Source organism: Corvus brachyrhynchos, unplaced genomic scaffold, assembly GCF_000691975.1.
Source record: "Corvus brachyrhynchos isolate BGI_N302 unplaced genomic scaffold, ASM69197v1 scaffold279, whole genome shotgun sequence".
In the NCBI taxonomy this organism is placed as follows: Eukaryota; Metazoa; Chordata; class Aves; order Passeriformes; family Corvidae; genus Corvus; species Corvus brachyrhynchos.
The window spans coordinates 246,221-264,221 of NW_008246060.1; the positions used below are offsets into that span (position 1 = coordinate 246,221).

The following is an 18,001-nucleotide window of genomic DNA, read 5'->3' on the forward strand; positions in this document are numbered from 1 at the left end:
GCCATGAGTTTCCAAGCTGTGAAGTGTATAAAATCCCTGCATCCTCTTTCCTGTTTGGTTTTTTTTTTTCCTTTTTCCCCCCTGCTGTTTCTTCTTGTTTGTTTTCTCCCTATTTCTCCCCTGATTTCCTTTTTTCCCTTTTTTTTTCCTGAGTTCACTTTAGTAAGTGCTTTCCTCCTGCTTGGGCATTAAAGGAGAAGGGTCTGTAGCTTAAAGATATATCTTTAGGTCCCCACAGCTCCTGTTGGGGTGCTGGCAAGAGCAGCTTGAATGGTGTTTGTATCCACCAGAGCAGGGTTGACCTGCCTTTCCCCTTTGGAAGGAAGCCTTTGACTTCCAGAGGAAACCTGATGCAAAATTGAGAGCACTTTGATTTATCCATGGAAATACCTTGTTTTAGCAAAGAAAAATCTAAAAACTTATTTTCTCCCTCCTCCCTTGGCCCCCCCCCTCCCCCCCACATTTTAAATAGCACAGCAGATTTGCCTGCTGCTCCAGCTTCTTCCAGCTGCCTGTGGGATTCCTGAGGAGGAAAGGCCATGCTTCCCACCTCTTTTGTAGAGCTGTGAATACCTGTGTGTGTTGGTTCAACAGCAAACATCTGCAGCTTCCCCCTCTCCCGTGGCAGAGCTGTATCGTGCATGGCAGGAGCAGCACGGAGCAGGTGGATGGGCTGCCTGGTCCCTTGCCAGGTGAGTTGGCAGGAACCTGCACATTATTCCTTGAAATTCTCTGTGGGGTTTGATGGATGTTCACTGCTCAGAACATTTTGGTTCTGTTTAATTGGCAGGTTTTGATGAGCAGCCGCTGGGGCAGGAGGTTCTCACCTCTCCCTTAGGGAATTCCCAGGGCTGGCAGAAGCCATGAGGATAATCCTTTGAGTTCTTTTATTTGGAGCAAACATTTGCATGTGGGCTGAATTTTAAAAGGGTCATCCTTGGTTATCATCACCCAATGGTAAAAGGTAAAACTTGGCTCTTTCCACCTTCACCTTGGGCAGATGAAGCCATGTTAGAAATGACCCCTTAATTTTATCCCTCAGTGTGTGAAAACAAAAACCTGCTGGGGGACTGAAGCTGAAAGTCACCTTTTTGGGTGGACTCAGAGCTTCCAGAGAGAATCCCAGTTCTCATCCAAAGCTAATAGAGAGAAAATTTCCCTAGGAAATAGGGACACAGGCCTGAGAGCATTAAACTGGAACTTTATGCCAATTAATAGCCAGATAATTACAACCCGTTCCCTCCTACTTACTGCTGACTTCCCCACGTAATTTTCTTCTAATTTTTGCTTATTAGGCACGCAGAAAAGATGAGTTACTCAGCGTGCTGCTTGCATTTGATACGTGGTAGACTCCACAGTAGGGAAGACTGATGTTGTCCATCCATCCTGGATCAGCCTCTTGGGAGCAAGGAGCATGCTGGACAGACTGATGGTGCTTCTCAGCTTGTCAAGGGATGGAGAAACTTAAGGAAAATGGTGGAGGAAAAAAGTCAAGGCTGGACAGAAAAGGCAAAATGGTGAGTAGAGCGGGGTGCTGCTTCAACAGGATCATAGATTTTCCTCAGTCTTCCCCCAGGCCCTTACTCTGCTCTGAGTCTGTTGTAGCAGCCAGAACCCTCTGGTCTTGCTCATTTTCAAATCTGAAAAAGCAAAACTGGCATCTTCTCCACCCATAAGAGTTGCCCTCTCCCTTGCAAAGGGAGGAGTCGTTGGCCCTGGCACAGGTTGCACAGAGAAGCTGTGGCTACCCCTGGATCCCTGAAGTGTCCAAGGCCAGGTTGGAAGGGCTTAAAGCAATCTGGGATAGAGGAAGGTGTCCCTGCCTATGGCAGGGGGATGGAATGAGATGGTCTTTAAGGTCCCTTCTCACCCAAACTATTCTGTGATCTTATGATACCGTGCCAGCCCTGACATAAAAGGCAGAGAAACTTCCACCAGCAATGCTCTGTCATACCAATTCCAAGGAGAAAAAGAAAAAGAAGAAATCAGCATTGCAGACTTTTATGAGCATTAAATTAAAACAGTGCACGGGGTCTGTTTTGGTTCCCAGGCACAAACATTGTCTCAACTCTCCCCCTGCCTGCTCTCTAATAACGGTGGTACCCACAGGTTAAGCTCAGCCTGGGGGTGATATGCAAAAAGAAGGGAAATAAATAAAAAGCACCAGCCTTGTGGAGCCTGGTAAATGTAATTTCAGGTGTCTTGGCCTCTCTCATTACTCCTGTTCCCTGGCTTCCAGGAAATTAATCCTGCAGAAGGAAACCCCCAAATGTCTGAGTCACATTACCCTGGAAGTGGTGGGAGCTGGGAGCTGCTCAGCAAACTCACCTGTGTTAGACAGTGGGCCCTACACAGGGAGCAGGGATTTCAACAAGTCATGGAGTGGTCTGGGTCGAATCTTTAAAGCTCATCATGTTTTAAACCCCCTGCCATAGGCAGGGGCACCTTCCAGGGTGCTCCAAGCCCTGTCCAACCTGGACACTTCCAGGGATGAGGCAGCCACAACTTCTTCTGAACAACCTGTGCCAGGGCCTCCCCACTCTCACAGTGAAGAATTCCTTCCCAATATCCCATCTGACCATGCTTTCTGGCAGTGGGAAGCCATTCGCCCTTGTCCTGTCACTCCATGCCCTTGTCCAAAGTCCCTCTCAACCTCTCTTGGAGCCTCTTTGGGCACTGGAAGGGGCTCTAAGTTCTCCCTGAAGCTTCTCTTCTCCAGGCTGAACAATCACAATTCTCTCAGCCTTTCCCTATAGGATAGGTGTTCCTTCCCTCTAATCATCTTCACGGCTCTCTCCTGGACTTGCTCCAAAGATCCCATCCTGTCCCTTATCCGAGGGCAGCTCGTTTCCCTGCTGCTCCACAGGGTTTGATACCTCTCCCTGATGGGCTTGTTAAAGTAATTAGATAACTGCTGCCAACACTCATGTTCACTTAATAAGTATGCTAATTGGTATTGACCAGTGTGTGGCAGGCACTTTGTCACGTGCCAATTAGGAGTGCCTAAGAGGTGCTCCAGAGCCTGGTGATTAGACCTCCGGGTGGGGATCCAAGGAAATGCCCAGGCAGGACCTAAAAGGGGTGGAGTGAGCACAGGGGTGTGTCAGGCCCTGATAATCAGCCTTGAAATCATTCAGGGCTTGCTTGTGATGGATTAATGTGATCTGTATCAACCACACACAGTCGTTTTAGTTATGCCACCAGGGGTGTGGGAGGTGGGTAAAACAGTTGGATACACAAGGCAGGGTTAGGGCAGACAAACAGGATCGTGGCTGTGGAGGAGAGTTGTTGGAGTTCAGCTGCACATGGTGGTGGAGCTTATGCTGAGCACTGAAGAGGGATGAATGGTCAGCCACAGCTGCTGTTGCTCCCCTGGGATGCTTCGTGCTGGCCCATCCTCCTCTTGCAGCCCCATTTCACTTAGTGTATCCAAAAAAAGCAAGTGTTAGCTCTTCCCCATTTATTCCTTCCCCAGAAACGTACTGCAAAACGCTCTGCTTTCCCTATATTTGTCTTCTATTGTGCTGGCGGCTGCTCTCATTTGTCTGGAGTGGTTTATTTATTGCCACCATTAATTAATTTCATTTGGGTAGGAAGGACACATCCTCTGGGATTGTCTGTGTGCTGGAGACCATTACTGCATTGGTGTCACAAAAGTCCCTGGCTGCTCCTGGCCTGGCACAATTAATCAAGTGGCGCCACTCAGGTCCGTGTATAACAAGGCTGGCCCTGGGATCTTTTCCCAAGAAGGAGCCCAGGCATTGCATGGAAAAGGCCACCTATTTCTCCAGCTGGTACTCAGGAGCTCCTACCTCCCTCCCACCCCAAAATGGGAGCTCCTGCTCCTGCCTTCTGCTGTGGGATTGGCTAAGAGCTGAGCTGAAAAGCCAAAGCAGAAGTTTGTGATGGTCCCTCTTGACTTGGCCCGAATTCACCAATTTAAAAAGAGAACAGCCCTTGCCTTCTCCAGGCTGTGCCACTGTCTCAGCACATGTAGCCAGTCCTGGAGCACCACAGGAAGCCTGAAGGAGCAGGGGCTGGTTGGTTTCAGGAGCACATTTCTCAGAAATACAGTGACCTAATCTCACTCCTATTGATTTTGAGCTATATTTATACATACGCATGGGGACAGACAAGTGCTGCTGAGAATACAAAATCCTGTACTCCTGGAAGGGCAAAAAATTGTTTCCTCCAGGTTTGTTTTCAAGCCTAAGGAAATAAAGGACCAGGCAGAGAGCCTGACCCAGTTTCTGGTGGGTCTGTGAGACGGGTCCCCATTCCCAGCCCCTGCCAGCACTGCAGGAGCATGGTCCAGGTTGTATTAAGGAGGTGCTCCTTCCCAATCCCAAAGGTATCCAGCTGCCAAAAAGCATCACCTTCTGTTATTACTGCCTCCCTCCCTGGGGTATGTAAAGTGGGAAGAGAAAAAGCCCCAGAAAATTAGGCAGAGCAGTTTATCTGACAGGCCAGCACTCTCCCAGATAAAGGAACAAACAGAGTTTGTCTCATGGTCAGGGTGATGCTTAGCCACAAAAGAAGAACAGGGAGAAGTTAATTAAACTCTGAAGAAGCCATTTATTAGGGAGGGGAAGTAAGACATGGCTTTTCTTCAATACTGCAGAAAGGTTCATTATAGAGGAAACCCATCCTTTAGTAGTTAATAAAATATTTTCTCCCACCTGGCTTTGAGGGATGGCTACTGGAGGGCCCATGGCTCATTTTAATGGGCACTTTTCCAAAGTGTCCATGGCCCATTGGCTAAAAGGGTTTAGAAAACAGCCGTTTCTGAAAACCAGGGAACCACAGAACTTGGCAGGGCTGTAAACAAAGGCAGAGGAGCCTTTTGTGGAGCCTTTTCCATTTGCCATTTCCATCTCCAGTGCTTCTGTGCTCCGTTCTGCTGGACATGCTGGTGGCCCATTCTGTCGCTGGGAAAAAAGGGTTTTTCTCTGTTCATCCCTTCAGTGAGAGAACAGGAGCCTTCAGCAAGGACACAGATTAAAGAATTCATAGCCACTGTATATATTTTTCAGAATAAAAAAACCTCAACTAAACCTGATTTTAGATGATGAAGCCCCAGCAGCTCTAAAGCCCCAGAACCCCCATGCTGGGAAACCCTTTAAATCCTGAGTCTGTGTTTGCTCCTAGCTGCGCTCGACTCACCCTGGTAACTCCCTCCCCTGGGGTGGGAAACTAAAACCTCTTGTTTTCCCCAGGCTCTGAAATCACCCATTTTCAGAGTTGCTGGTAAACATCACAGTTACAACTCCAGAGGAGAATTTAAAAGGAATTTGAAAAGACTGCTTGTTTTAGAGAGGCTTTTTCTCATTTCAGCTTGTGTTAGCTATGCTAAAATTCAACAGTTATTGAGTTATTATCTATAAAGCCACTGTGCATGGTGGTAGATGTGACTTTGTCACCTGCATCCTCTACCCTGTGGAGCCTTGAGAAGATGCTTTTGCACTTACTTAGTGACAATTTAATATTGACAGGCCTTTTATTGTGCATCAGTCCCCTGAATCTGGGGAGTCCAGGTGGGTCTGGGAGAAAATTTAAAAAAAAGAACATTTGATGGCAATGCTTAGTTAATACCAAAAAGATTAAAACACAGCCAACCTCCAAGAATGGGAAAAGGACCTTATGATATTTAGTGAGCAGATAATAAAACAGCAGATGAAATTCAAGGATGCTAAATGAAAAACAGTGCACGGGGGGAAATCATTGGTCTCTGAACTGGCTGTTACTGCTCAGGAAGGAGATCTGACAGTTATGCCGGAAATAATCAAAATGACACTGCTGGTCCATGGTAGTCCAAAAAAAAACCAGGGAGGTAAGAGAGGCCAAAATGGGAAATGTTTTTGTGCTGCTTAATGAATGTCTGGTATCTCCTGCCTTGAGTAATTTGTGAGTAGCCCACAAAAAATGGATGGGAAGAAGCCTAGAAAATTATCCACAGAAGGCAAGGATTGATAAAGGCAGGGCCAGACACAAAATTGTTTGTGTTGTAAAGCTGAAGAATTAATCAGCAATGATGGCTTAGTCCAATAAACACTTGGAATCAGGAGTGTTACAGAATCCCAGAATGGTTTGGGCTGGAAGGGACCTTAGAGATCATCCAATTCCAACCCCCTGCCATGGGCAGGGACACCTTCCACTAGCCCAGGTTGCTCCAAGCCCCATCCAACCTGGCATTGGATACTTCACTTGTTGAACTTCATGAGGTTCACACAGTCCCACCTTTCCACCTGTCCCTCGAGATGCCATCCCTTCTGTTCTAGATACTGGGAAGATCTAGAGAACTTCCAAGAAGCAAAGACAAACTCTTTACCCAGCAGCCCGGTAGAAAGTAGGACTCATTGCCACAGGAAATTTTAGGTACTGGAAGCTTACATAGACTTGGAAAGTGATTAGATATTTTCACAGGGGGAAAAAAAATAAGGGATTAAATGGTTGTTTCTCCCCATCCTGTTCCAGAGCAGTTGGTGTGAGAAGACAAAGGGAGCTTTGCCAGAGGCTCACTAGGACCTGTCTTGTGTCCCATCCAGTTGGTGGCTTGGACTCTCTGCCTTTTCTACCTCCATCAAAACCCACTGAACTGCTTTCTGAGGATTCTGAGTGGACTGAAACAGCCTCTGGAACAGCTTTGTTAGCCGAACACAGAATTAAACTCATTATTTTTACTGTGAATATTTAAACCGTGTGCTGAAGGTGCCCGTGGTGTTTTCCCTGTATTGCAAATCCACCAGGAGCAACCCCTCAGGCTGCTTGGCTGCCCAGCTGCCCTCTCCCCAGGGGATTTGTGGGATCTGGGTCTTGTTCCTTACCGCAGAGGGAATCAGCCAGGGTTTTGCAGGCACAATACCCTTGGAGCTGGGAGGTGATGCTTCATTCCTCAGCAGAGCCCGGCTGCTGGAAATAATCTGCCCAATGGTCCCCTTTATGGCCGGGCAGACAGGCTGAAATTCACAGCCACCACTTACCAAAGAATAATGGAACATTTCCTGAGATGGCAATAAATATCCCCTGCCATGACAACCCTCACCAGAGCCTCTTCGATCCAGGGAAATACTTTAAAACTCAGCAAAGTGAGACTTTTTTTTTTTTAATGCCTCTTTACTTGCTGGTTGCAGCTGTTCCCAGTCAGGGTGAGGGAGCATGGATGGGGTTTGTGGCTCCCTGGGGAGTTCCAACACTGGCCCAAGTGGCCCTGTAAGGCAGAGGATGACTCTGAGGAAAATTCCTTCTCCCCAGGCTGATGGAAAGGGAGAGGTTTGCAGCTGCTGTTCCCTACCAAGAGGTTTGTTCTGGTCCAGAGCAGCTCTTTCCCACCATGAGAAGGTGATGACACCACGGTCTGCTGGAAATATAGTGTGGTCTCAACACAGCCAGCTTGGCTCCTTTTCCCCAGGACAGTTTTCCAGTAGTGGGGGTGCTCAGCATGGCCTCTTGGTTGTTGGGCTGATGCAGATTGCAAAGAAAACCCATCAACTGGTAGAAAAATGCTCTCTGAGGGTGTCTGGGCCCAGCCAAATGTGGTTGAGTCCTCTTTATGCAGCAGCAGGTCTGACTGTACTGGATGCAAAGCAGTCTGTGCTGGTTTCCCCAAAGGGCTGGGCTTCCCTCACTCTACAAAAACAGAATTGCCACAGCCAGGAGAATGCTCCATGACAGGGACTCATCCTGCCTCTGCTGCTCTGATGAAAACCAGCCTGGAGCCCAGACATGATGGCTAAACCTGAGGCCTCATGCACAGGCTGAAACCAGGAAGAGATGGGGATGTGGCAGCACCAGGCTGGGGGAGCTTTGCCACTTCCGATCTGGATGAGAGCCTAGGCACAGCAACCCTAGGGAAGAAATGCTCTTAGCAGCCCTGGCCACAGAGGGAAAAGGAGGTGTTTGATAGTGGAAGAAAAGCTGATGGTGGGAAAAGCGATAGATTTTTCAAATGCAGCCAGTGAATCAGTCTCATGGCTGTGGTCACTTTAAAATGGATCAGCAGAAATAAAGTGGGTTTAGATCTACAGTGGGAACATGCAGCAAGGAGCAATGGGAAGCGGGAGACATCAGATGGCAGCACCCAGCAGAGAAGATTGACTTAATGGGATCAGCCCTCATTTTGTTCTTATTATCAGCGCCTTGGGAGTGCAGCTTCTCTTAATTAATTCCTTTGGTCTCTCACACATGCAGCTGAGGTCTGTGTCCCATCACTGGCTGCTTGGGCTGGTGCCTGTGGGTCAGGGCAGGTAGGAAAGCACAGAGGTCCCTGTGCAGTCAGTGCCAGCATCCCAGAATGGTTTAGGTTGGAAGGGACCTTAAAGCTCATCCCATTCCATGGGGAATGAGGCAGGGACGCCTCCCACTAGACCAGGTTGTTTAGAAGAGTTCTTAATCGTGATTGGGAAAGAGGGGCTTTTCCCCCAAGACACTTGTGGAACATTCCAAAATCAGCATCTATTTTGAATGCATTTGATTGTAATATAGAATTCTCTTACTGGCTGCATAACTGGGCTGAAATACAGACAAATCTCGCCCTCCCTTCTCCTGCCATGGCGTTGCAAACAATTCACTAGTTTTTGGGGAAAAGTATTTCCCTCAGTCTCCCTTCGATGGTTCACTGTGTTTTTAATGTGGAGCAGGAAGAAAGAAAGAAAGAAAGAGTGAGCTCAATTTATGTTCTTGGTATCACTCAGCATTTTCTACACCTATGGTTAAGTTGTGATTGCTATCAAGGCTATCAAAATCTCCAGAGGCTGAAAATCAAGGTGAAAGCTTGCTTTCATGGATTATTTCCAGTCACTTTTCTTCTGGCTATGCTAAAAATAACGCAGGAATAGCTTTCTTCGAACATTCCTATTCCCTCCTGGCTGGAACAGAGAAGGTCAGGAGGATGAAAGTGAACAGCAGTGTGAGGAAGGAGTCACGGCAAACTCTTTGCTTCTGTGGGTTTGGATGAGATTTGTTTGCTGGTTTGTTTGAGTTTTTCACTTTGATCTCAACTTGATTAACTTTCCTTCTGCATTTCTTCCCTTTAGCCCATGGTGGGGAAAGCTGGGTGTTTTGGTCCTACTGAAGCAAAATACTTGCCGGTTTTAACCATTTCTGTTTGAAAATCTATGAGAAACATCCCCAAATCTAGATGGGGATGATAATATTGCCTCCAGTGTTTTAGGATCTTTTTAGGATTTTAGGATTTTATCCAAGACCTTGGGATGATGCTGTGTTCTGTATCTTGTGTCAGGATAGCTGACCTTTCCCTTGCAATGGTTATGGATTTTCTTAATTACTGGTTTGGTCCCTAAATTTTCTGCATCTTTTTAGTCTGGAGTTTTTCGTAGGATCTAACAGGAGATACTGGTACTCCAGGAGACAGCCAAGGTGTTATCTCAGGGTGGGCATCCAGGAGAGGAGAGCTCCTGGAGGCCACTCAGAGGAGGAGATCCCACTGCAAGGCAGCTGGAGAGGGAATTTCTGCCATGGCTTGGCTAAGGAGAGCCTGACCCCATTGCTTGGATGGACCTCAAGTTGATTAGAGGGGGAAACAGCCTTTCATTTGCAGATGATATGCATTTCCTGCTGGTTTGCTGCTTGCCCTGAGCTGGCACAGCAGCGAGAAGGAGCTCTCAGGGGGTCCTAGCCTTCTTTCCCCAAAATTTCTGCTTTTGAGGTGCTCTGGGGACACCCAAAGAGCTGGCTCCCACATGGAGGAGATGCTCCCAAAAGAAATTTGCAGCAGGGTGGCCCCTGTGGAGCCAAGAGAGCCCTGCTGGTCCCACAGGAAAGCTGTTACAGGGATTTCTTTGGGTTGGTGCCAATTCCAAGTCCCAAGTTTCTTTGATCCTGGGCTATTGGTACAACCACAGGAGTTTCTGCCTTGTGTTGTCCCAACTTTTTCAAGGAAGGCTTTCCAGAAACAGTCCCAGGATACAAGTTGTGGGATGATAACCTTGGAAAACCAAAAGGAGAAGCGTGTATTTCTCCAAGGCTTGTGATACAAACCCTGACTCAGGCAGGGCTTCCTTACAGGCCTTTTCCAGCTTTCCAAGTGGCTTTCCAAGCCAGTTTTCCCTATTCTGGGAGAAAGGTTTAGGTTTTGAAGCAGCGTGTGTAGATGTATAAGACAAGGATCCTTGAGGGTGTTAGAGATGGTCCAGGGAGAACTAGAAGGGAGCAACAGCCAATCCTGAGGCAGCAATAATCCCTGCAGCTCTGGAAGGCACCAGGACATAACCCAGGGCAGAGGCAGCATCAGGGGAGTGCTTCCCAAGGCAGCTGGGAGTATCAGGTGGGGTACCAGGGACAAGAGCTCAGGTAGACTTTAGAAAGAATTTTTTTAAAAAGCAGCATATGGAAGCATTTGGCAAAATTCCTACTGAAAGGAGGAAATACATACTTATATTTATGTGTTTAGATATAATTCAGCAGCTCTGCCAAAACTGTGATCCCCTTGTTTTTCAAAGGGGAAGACAGCCCACCTGACAGGTAAAGTAAGGCAAATGCAATGCTGCATTTTTAGGGGGGGAAGCATTGCTGTGTTGAAGAGTTAAGCTGGAGCTGCAGCCTGGAAGATGTTCCCAAAGATAAGGATCAGACAGGCACTTACAGAATGGAATCTGACAGGCCCTTACAGAATGGAATCCTCAAATAGTTTGGGTTGGAAGGGACCATAAAGACGACTCAGTTTCAGCCCTGAAATGGGCAGGGACACTTTCCACTAGACCAGGTTGCTCCAGACAGCTGGATCCAAAACTCTGCAGTAAAATTAAATATCATTGTCTTGTAATGTAGTTCTCTACCTCATTCTTAGACCAGGAAACTTTATCTTCATAATAACTTTTTATGTTATTCTAGGGTGCAGGAGGCTTCTTTTATATTTATCAATTTTCTTCTCATCTCCTAAGCGAGGTGCTGGCAGGCAGAGGAGGGAATTCAGCCCCAATCCTGAGGCTCGTGCTCTCATCCTGAGTGTGTAAATAATCCAAGCACTGATGGGATGGCAAAGGCTTGGCATTAAGGATGGCCTTGAGGGGATGTTCAGCCTGAGATCCTGCTCAGTGGGCACTGAGCCAGCATTAGCCCATGGATCATCTGGGGTGGTCACTCCAGCTGTTTGTTATTCCTTATTGGGAGCGTGTGACTGATCACCAGCATTACCCGCTCTGGCTTCTGTGCTCTGATTAGATTCCTGCAATTTTGTGAGAAGTGGGATAATAAATAACAAATCCTGAGGAGTGAATAACAAGTGCCTCTGTGCCAAGGGGTCCTTCTTTGCATGCCCAAACGAGGATTTTTCTGCTCTTGCTCTTCTCTGCCTGCAACTTTTTATTGGTGTGATGGCTTTGGGGGTGTTGTCCCACTGGAACTGGAAGCAAAGAGCTGTTTGGATGTGCATTAGCCAGGCGAGGTGGCAGCATTTTGGACAGGTTGCCCAGAGAAATTGTGGGTGATCCATCTGTGGAAGTGTTCAAGGGTGGAGCTTTCATCAGTGGAAGGCATCCCTGCCCATGGCAGGGAGTGGAACAAGATGAGCTTTAAGATCCCTTCCAACCCAAACCATTCTGGGATTCAGCCAACTCAGAATGCCACTGCTGTCATAGCTCTGGCCATGTGCTGGGAATGTGTTGGGTTGTTTTTTCCTCTGGTGCTCTCTGCCTGCTGCTTCCAGCTGCTGGGATGGAGTCACCTCCTTTATCACCCCTGCTCTGGTGTCCTTTCAAAGCTGGCAGTGTCACCTTTTCAGAGTGCGAGTGCGAAGCTGAAACTCTTCTACAGCTTTGCTGGAATGCTGGGGGAAAGTGGCAGGAAGGGTAAGGGACATAAATTTCCTTTTCCTGCCCATCAGAAAAAAAAACTGGTCTCCATGATGCCAGCTTGGTGTGCTGGGGACAGGATGCCACACTGGAGTTTTGGGGTGGCTGCAACCATGTTTGCCTTTTTTTAAGGCTGTTATGCATGCTGAGCATTTGCAAGGGCAATGCTGGAGGTACCAGTGATGCTTGTGAGGCAGCTCCCTGGCAACCCAAACCATTCCCAGCCCCTTTCCTACCAGCAGGGAGTTAAAGCACTTGCAAACCCCCGTGTCTTGCTCTGGGGGTTTGTGCATGGTAACAGCATTGCAGGCTCCTTTTCCCTCCTATTTGATTCTGCCCAAAAAAAAATCTTATTTTCCCTAAGGACTTTTGAAATATTCTGTTGATTTTTTGGTCCCCCTCTACTTTTGAAAAGGCCATGAGGAAGGTCTTGTCAGCAATTTAATGGGGAGATAAAAGAAGATAGAAAAAGGGGATTGTGAGCAGAGGCAGAGTGCCTGACATCTGGACAGGGCTAATGTGTGATAAGACGGGAGGGTCGTAGGAAATCCTCTGTGCTTGATCTCTCGCCAAGGCAGGGCTTGGACCTGACGGCTTTAAAGCCAGGTCCATGTGGATAGAGTCTGGGTTGCCCAAATCCCTGGCGGTGCCTGCGGATCAGGTAGATGGAGGCCTGGGGTCCTGCTTGCTCAAGTTAAAAGTCTCTTCTGATTGACTTCAAAGGGATATAAGCCCAGATTATCTGCACTGTCCATTTTGACTGGGGAGATAAAGAATTAAATAAATAAAAAGGAAGCTGCTGCTTCCAACCTGAGTCCCCGGAAGATGGAAAATGATTGTAGGACCAGCCAGAGGCTTGGGGGTACTGATGTCCTTCCAGAAATCTTTGTGATCCACCCAAATCTGCATATGGAGGTGGTTAGAACAGGCACTAGGAAGAGCAGTCATTACTTTTTTAGTTATTGAGCTTGTTAATGATTTGATTTGTCTCGGTGTTTTTCCATTCCTCCAAGGACTTGTGGATGGAGCAGCTGGTTTTCAGTAAAAACCAGGCAACCAAACAGGGATATGTTTGGATGTTGCTTTGGGGCTTCAAACACCCTTTGGCTCCTGCAGAATTGAGTGCCAGTACTTCAGCTAACAGAGTTTGTAGCAGAACCCTCACCTTGTCCTCAGCCCAGCATGGATCTGGGGGACAGCTCCAAATCCAGGCTCGGTTTTACCACTTAGGCCCCATTTTGGGTTTCTGCTGGTCTCCTTCTGCAAAGTTTTGCTCTGTGCCAGAGAAAAACCCAATGACAAAAGCTCAGCTTTTGGGGAAGGAGTTTTACCATGAGTGCAGAAGTTTGTGTGCAAGAAGAGCAAAGAAATTGTAGTCAAATGCACAATATCTCTTTTTTTTGTCCAAGATAGCATTTAAAAAATTTTTTTTTTTTAATGACAAAGAAGGCAATGATGAGGCACAGAAATAATTAGAGCTACTGCCTGTGTAGTAGAGATGCTGGCTCAAATGTTTCTTTCTCTCCATCCACAGGTGAGAATAACTTCAAAACTTAAATCCAATATAGAAAGGCAGAGAGGGAAAGGTTTAATTGTCCCAACTCTGCTGCAGGCTGATAAGCTCCCATTGATTTTCTGTAGTCAAGTCTCCAGAGTGAACGTGGGTGATGTTTGTGCAAGTAAGTGCACGAAAGTTTCTCACTCCTTAGGTATTCCTAATTCTCCATTTCCTATTTCTCATGGAGAGAGCTTGGTGCTTCCTCCAGAAAATGACCATTTGCAACACAAATTTTTTAGGGTTTGGGTTTTTCTCACTTCCTTTTTATGCTTTCTATTGGTTTCCTATGAACTTCCCATCAGAGTGGGGAGAGAGGTCTTAGGAAAAATGTCCCTTCAACAACATGTGTCCCTCAACCTGAAGCTCAAAGCAGCTTCATGTTCACCCTGTCCTTTAAAACCATCTGTTCCAGTGGTCTAATCCCTGCCTGTTTCTGCCTGCAAACTCGGACAGAGGGAGTAACACAAAGGCAGTACCCAACTGGGGATTTCTCAATAACTTGAACTATTTCGTTCTGAAAAGCAAAAAAATATCCACTTGACTCTTTATCTATTTATTTTGAGGGTTTGTTGGAAAGAAAAATAAATGAACACAGGAAGAAGAGATGATCCAGCAAGTTTTTTGTTCATTTCAGAAGCCTACAAGCTCCAAAAATTTTGGGTGTCTACCTGGAACCTGGCTGCTTATCTCACCTGAGCCTCCAAACCCACTGAGATTTTTTTTCCTCAGTGCTAATTATAAAAAATTGGTTTGTAGTGCTGGAGAAATGTCCAAAGGAGCCAAAAAGGAGACAAGCAGCATTCAGATTGGGGGGGGGGGGATAGAAAGAAGAGAAAGCACCAACCTCCCTGGAGATGTAATAGGCTTAGTAGTCCTGCTTGACACATGTCGGATAAAATAAAAAAAACCCACAACAATGTTTATAAGAAGATTAGCTTGAACATGGTGTAATTTCTCCAGGGACTGGCCATGTTTGAAGCCCAAACCACCAACTCCCAGAGCCTTATCAGAGTAATGAATTTCCACCACTTTGGGCCATTAAAAATCCTCATGCCAGCCCCCTTCCCTACCTGAAACATCTTGGATTTGGGGCACATCTGCTGGGGATGGTTGGATTTGTGCTGTGCCCCTCCTTGCCAGGCTGGAGGTGCGTCGTTGGAAGTTAACTCACTGGAAATAACCGGATGTGACTGTCTAATTTGTGGCTGCCATCCCTCTGGGAAAAAAATCCCTGTTTCTGGGCAGCAGATTATCCTTGGGCTCATTACAACATTGTTCCCAAACAAATCCCCCAGGCTTCTGCCTGTAATCACTTTTACATATGTGTAGGCAAATATCCCTCCATCCATGTCCGCAGGTGGGGATGGAGCTGGAGCCACATGATAAATGGGAGAAGGGATGCGGCCACAACCCCTTGGACAGTGTCTGGAAACCACCAGTGCTGACCAACTGGTCAAATTTGACCACTGGTCAAATTTCAAATCAGGTTTGATTTCCCTGAAAACCAGTAGACATAGGGTTTTTGGCCTTTTTCGTGGTTCACTGAGTTTGGAGTTTTTTTAAGAAAAGCAACTAAACAGCAAATGTAAAGCAAGTGGCTTTTAAACATTCAGCCGAAATTATCAGCAGGTATCAGTCTGGGGGAGAGCAGAGAGGTTATCCTGTACTTCCCGTGGCTATTTTAGCCCCATCCAGCAGTGCCATGGAGCTGCTCCAGTGCTCGGTCCCTGCAAGCATTGCCTGGGGCTATGTTCCTTAAGCCCACTTTTCCCATGAGTGGTCTTCTGGTAAAATCCATAATTCTCATGGTTTTAACCCATATATTTTGGAGTATCAGAACCAAGACGCAACAGCTCTTTTATATCTGCTTAATTAGGGGGATGTGCTGGCGATGGTGCCAACCCCAAAAGCAGGATGGTCACCTGTAGCCAGTCTTTAGAGCCTGTTTGGGGACCTCTTTGGTGATATTTTGGTGACAATCTCTGGGGGAACATGTCAGGGTACTGGTGGGGTTGATGAGGTGTTTTGTAGATGCGTAGTGATGGTGATGATATTTGTGGGGTATGGGGTGAGCAGTTTGTGAGATTTGGGATGTTTGTGAGATATGGAGGGCAGGCTTGTGGTACTCAGGGAATTTGGATGGGATTTGTGATATTTGTGCATTCCAGTTTGGAAGGTCTGAAAGAGCTTGTGGCATTTTGGAAATGCCCAGATCCACACTGGAGCAGCTGGTGGGGGAAGATCCTATGCCAGCAGGCAGCACTTGTATTCCACTTACCCACCCCTGGCAACCTCCTTCCATGGGATTACAAGTGATTAATCAGGTGTGGAAACACAGCCACCCTCACTTGGCAGGCAGAGGCAGGAGCAAAAGTGAGGAATCCCCTCACCCTTCTTCCCATCTTTCCCCCTGCTCTCCTGGTCATCCACGGGGATGCATTTCCTGCTGGCCCTCCAGACTCATATGGAAGAGTCATGCAAAGGGCTAGGAAGTTGTCCTTGCTTTAAAAATTTGCAAGAATTCTCTATGGCCAAAGCGCACTTGCTAGAGCAGATACTTGAATTTGCGTGGTGCTCCATGAGAAACTCCCTGAGAGATCTCTGCCTTTACCTCCTTTCCATGACTTACGATCCTCCTCTTGTCATTTCCCTGCTCCACATGGTGAGGAAATTATTTATTTATGAAGGGAGGGGCTGTTAAGGGAGATGGATTATTCATTTGTGCTTTAAATACAGGGGAAAGGGAGAAAATACTCTTCTTCCTTCTTCTTCCCTCCCCCTCCATCTCCCATGGTGGGCTTGGGCCTACATCCCCTATTTTTCATCCAAATGGAACGGTTTATTTTTATCTCTCTTGAAAAATAAGCGTTAAAAGATCCAAGATGGATCACCCACATGCAGATCTTCCAGGGCTGCAGGGGAAGGAGGCTGTGGGGAATATCACGGCTGAGAGGAAGCCAAAAGATTAAGTCAGGAATATGTGTGGAACTGAAGGGTGGCTGGACCATTCATTCCCATTAGGGAGAGGTGCAGCACCATTAATAATCATTTTAACAACAGCAGACCTGAGCCAGCAGGGCTGGGCTGCATTTCTGGAGAGGGAATTTTTGTTTAATAAAAGAAATAATGTCATGCATACAAATGAGAAGGGGCAGCGGGGCTCACTTCTCCTACCTGATATTTATTATTGCTCTACCTGCCTTGAAATAGGAACATTTATTTGGCTAACAAATATTAAAAGGGCTGTGTGTGCCATATTTCCTTTCCTACCCCAGAATCTTTGGGTTTAAAGCTCCAAAAGTGCTGGTTTCTGAGCAGCTGTAACCCTTTCAGGGAGGAAAAGACCATCTCACCTGGCTGAAAGCATCTAACCAGCAGAAATCCCATGTTTTCAGGGGGTTTTTACACATCTCAGAAGCCTGAACAGTGAGGCTGGAGTTGGCCAAAAGGTCTCATTTTGCTCAGGTGTGCTCTTTGGAGCCCATTTTTTTCTGTAAAATCAACAGAGTGCAGGTCCCAGAGATGGAGTGTCACTGCATACTTTACCCATACCCCCAAATGGTTTAAAATAGATAAGGCGTTCCTTTTTAAAGGAATAAAGGAGTAGAAACCTTTGGGTCTTTTATGAGGCAGCCATCGGGAAGAAAGCTTTTAATCTTGGTGATTTAAGAGGGCAGGGGAATTAGCTTTTAACCAGGCACTCCTTGCCTACTCTATTTTTTAGGGAAAAAAGCAGCAAGGTAAAGAGCCAAACCTGAGAAGGGATTGGGAGCTGAGCGAACTGCTACAATCCCTGCTCCAGCTATCTTCACAAGGTGGTGGGATGTGGGACGGGAGCTCTCCCTGCTCTCAAATCATCCGTGCTCCCAAATTTTGTCAGAGTCCTGATATTTGTGTCCACACATGCCAAGGCAGGGATGTGGGGATGTACAGCCATTGGATCCTACTGATGGGGTGGGCTGTGATGCCTGGAAGTGCCACTGGGAAAGGTTCAAAAGGGCAGAGAGGTTGGGCAATGCAAAGTTCATTTAGACATGAAGGCTGTGTGTGAGAAACCTCTTCCAAACAGGAAAACTCCGGAGAAGGACTATCCCAGGGAACTTTTCAGGCCATGGTGGGGCCAGAACAGTCCTGTTCTCCTGGCACCTGATTCAGTGCCACCTCGATGGGCAGGCTCTTCTCAAAGACCAACCTATAGCTCCATTAAGGTACTTGGATTTGGATACAGTTTGCCTGATGCTGCTGGCATTAGGATTCTGTAAGAGACGGTCCGAAAATCCCTCATCTGCCTCACGATCATCGCCGAAGACAGAGACTGAACACAGCAGTCCTGGCCTGGCTGAGGTGGGATTGTCTGCCAAGTGTTGCCTACGGGTGTGCCCACTGGGAACTGGTACGCATTCCTGAGGAAAATTAGTGCAGGTCACAATGGACTGTGCCGTTCTTGCTGCCCAGGCGGGAAGGACTGCGCTGAAGCGGAAAGGAACGACCTGTCCTGTACACCTCTCCGGTACACCTGTCTTGTACGTCTGTCCTGTACCTGTTTCCCAAAGCAACGAACCCCATAACAATGGCTGTAGATTCCCCAACCTCTTGGCCAGTTGCCCCTCGCTTCTGAAAAGGACTATAAAGGGAC

At 47.1% G+C, this 18,001-nt stretch overlaps 1 long non-coding RNA gene across 1 annotated transcript; it reads left to right on the forward strand.

Moving 5' to 3' along the window:
• The first annotated feature begins 451 nt into the window (after positions 1-451).
• On the forward strand, positions 452-7,231 carry LOC108449659. Its single transcript, XR_001865918.1, has 3 exons — positions 452-692; positions 1,296-1,517; positions 6,475-7,231. It is a non-coding gene; the product is annotated as an uncharacterized LOC108449659 (long non-coding RNA).
• Positions 7,232-18,001: the final 10,770 nt, after the last annotated feature.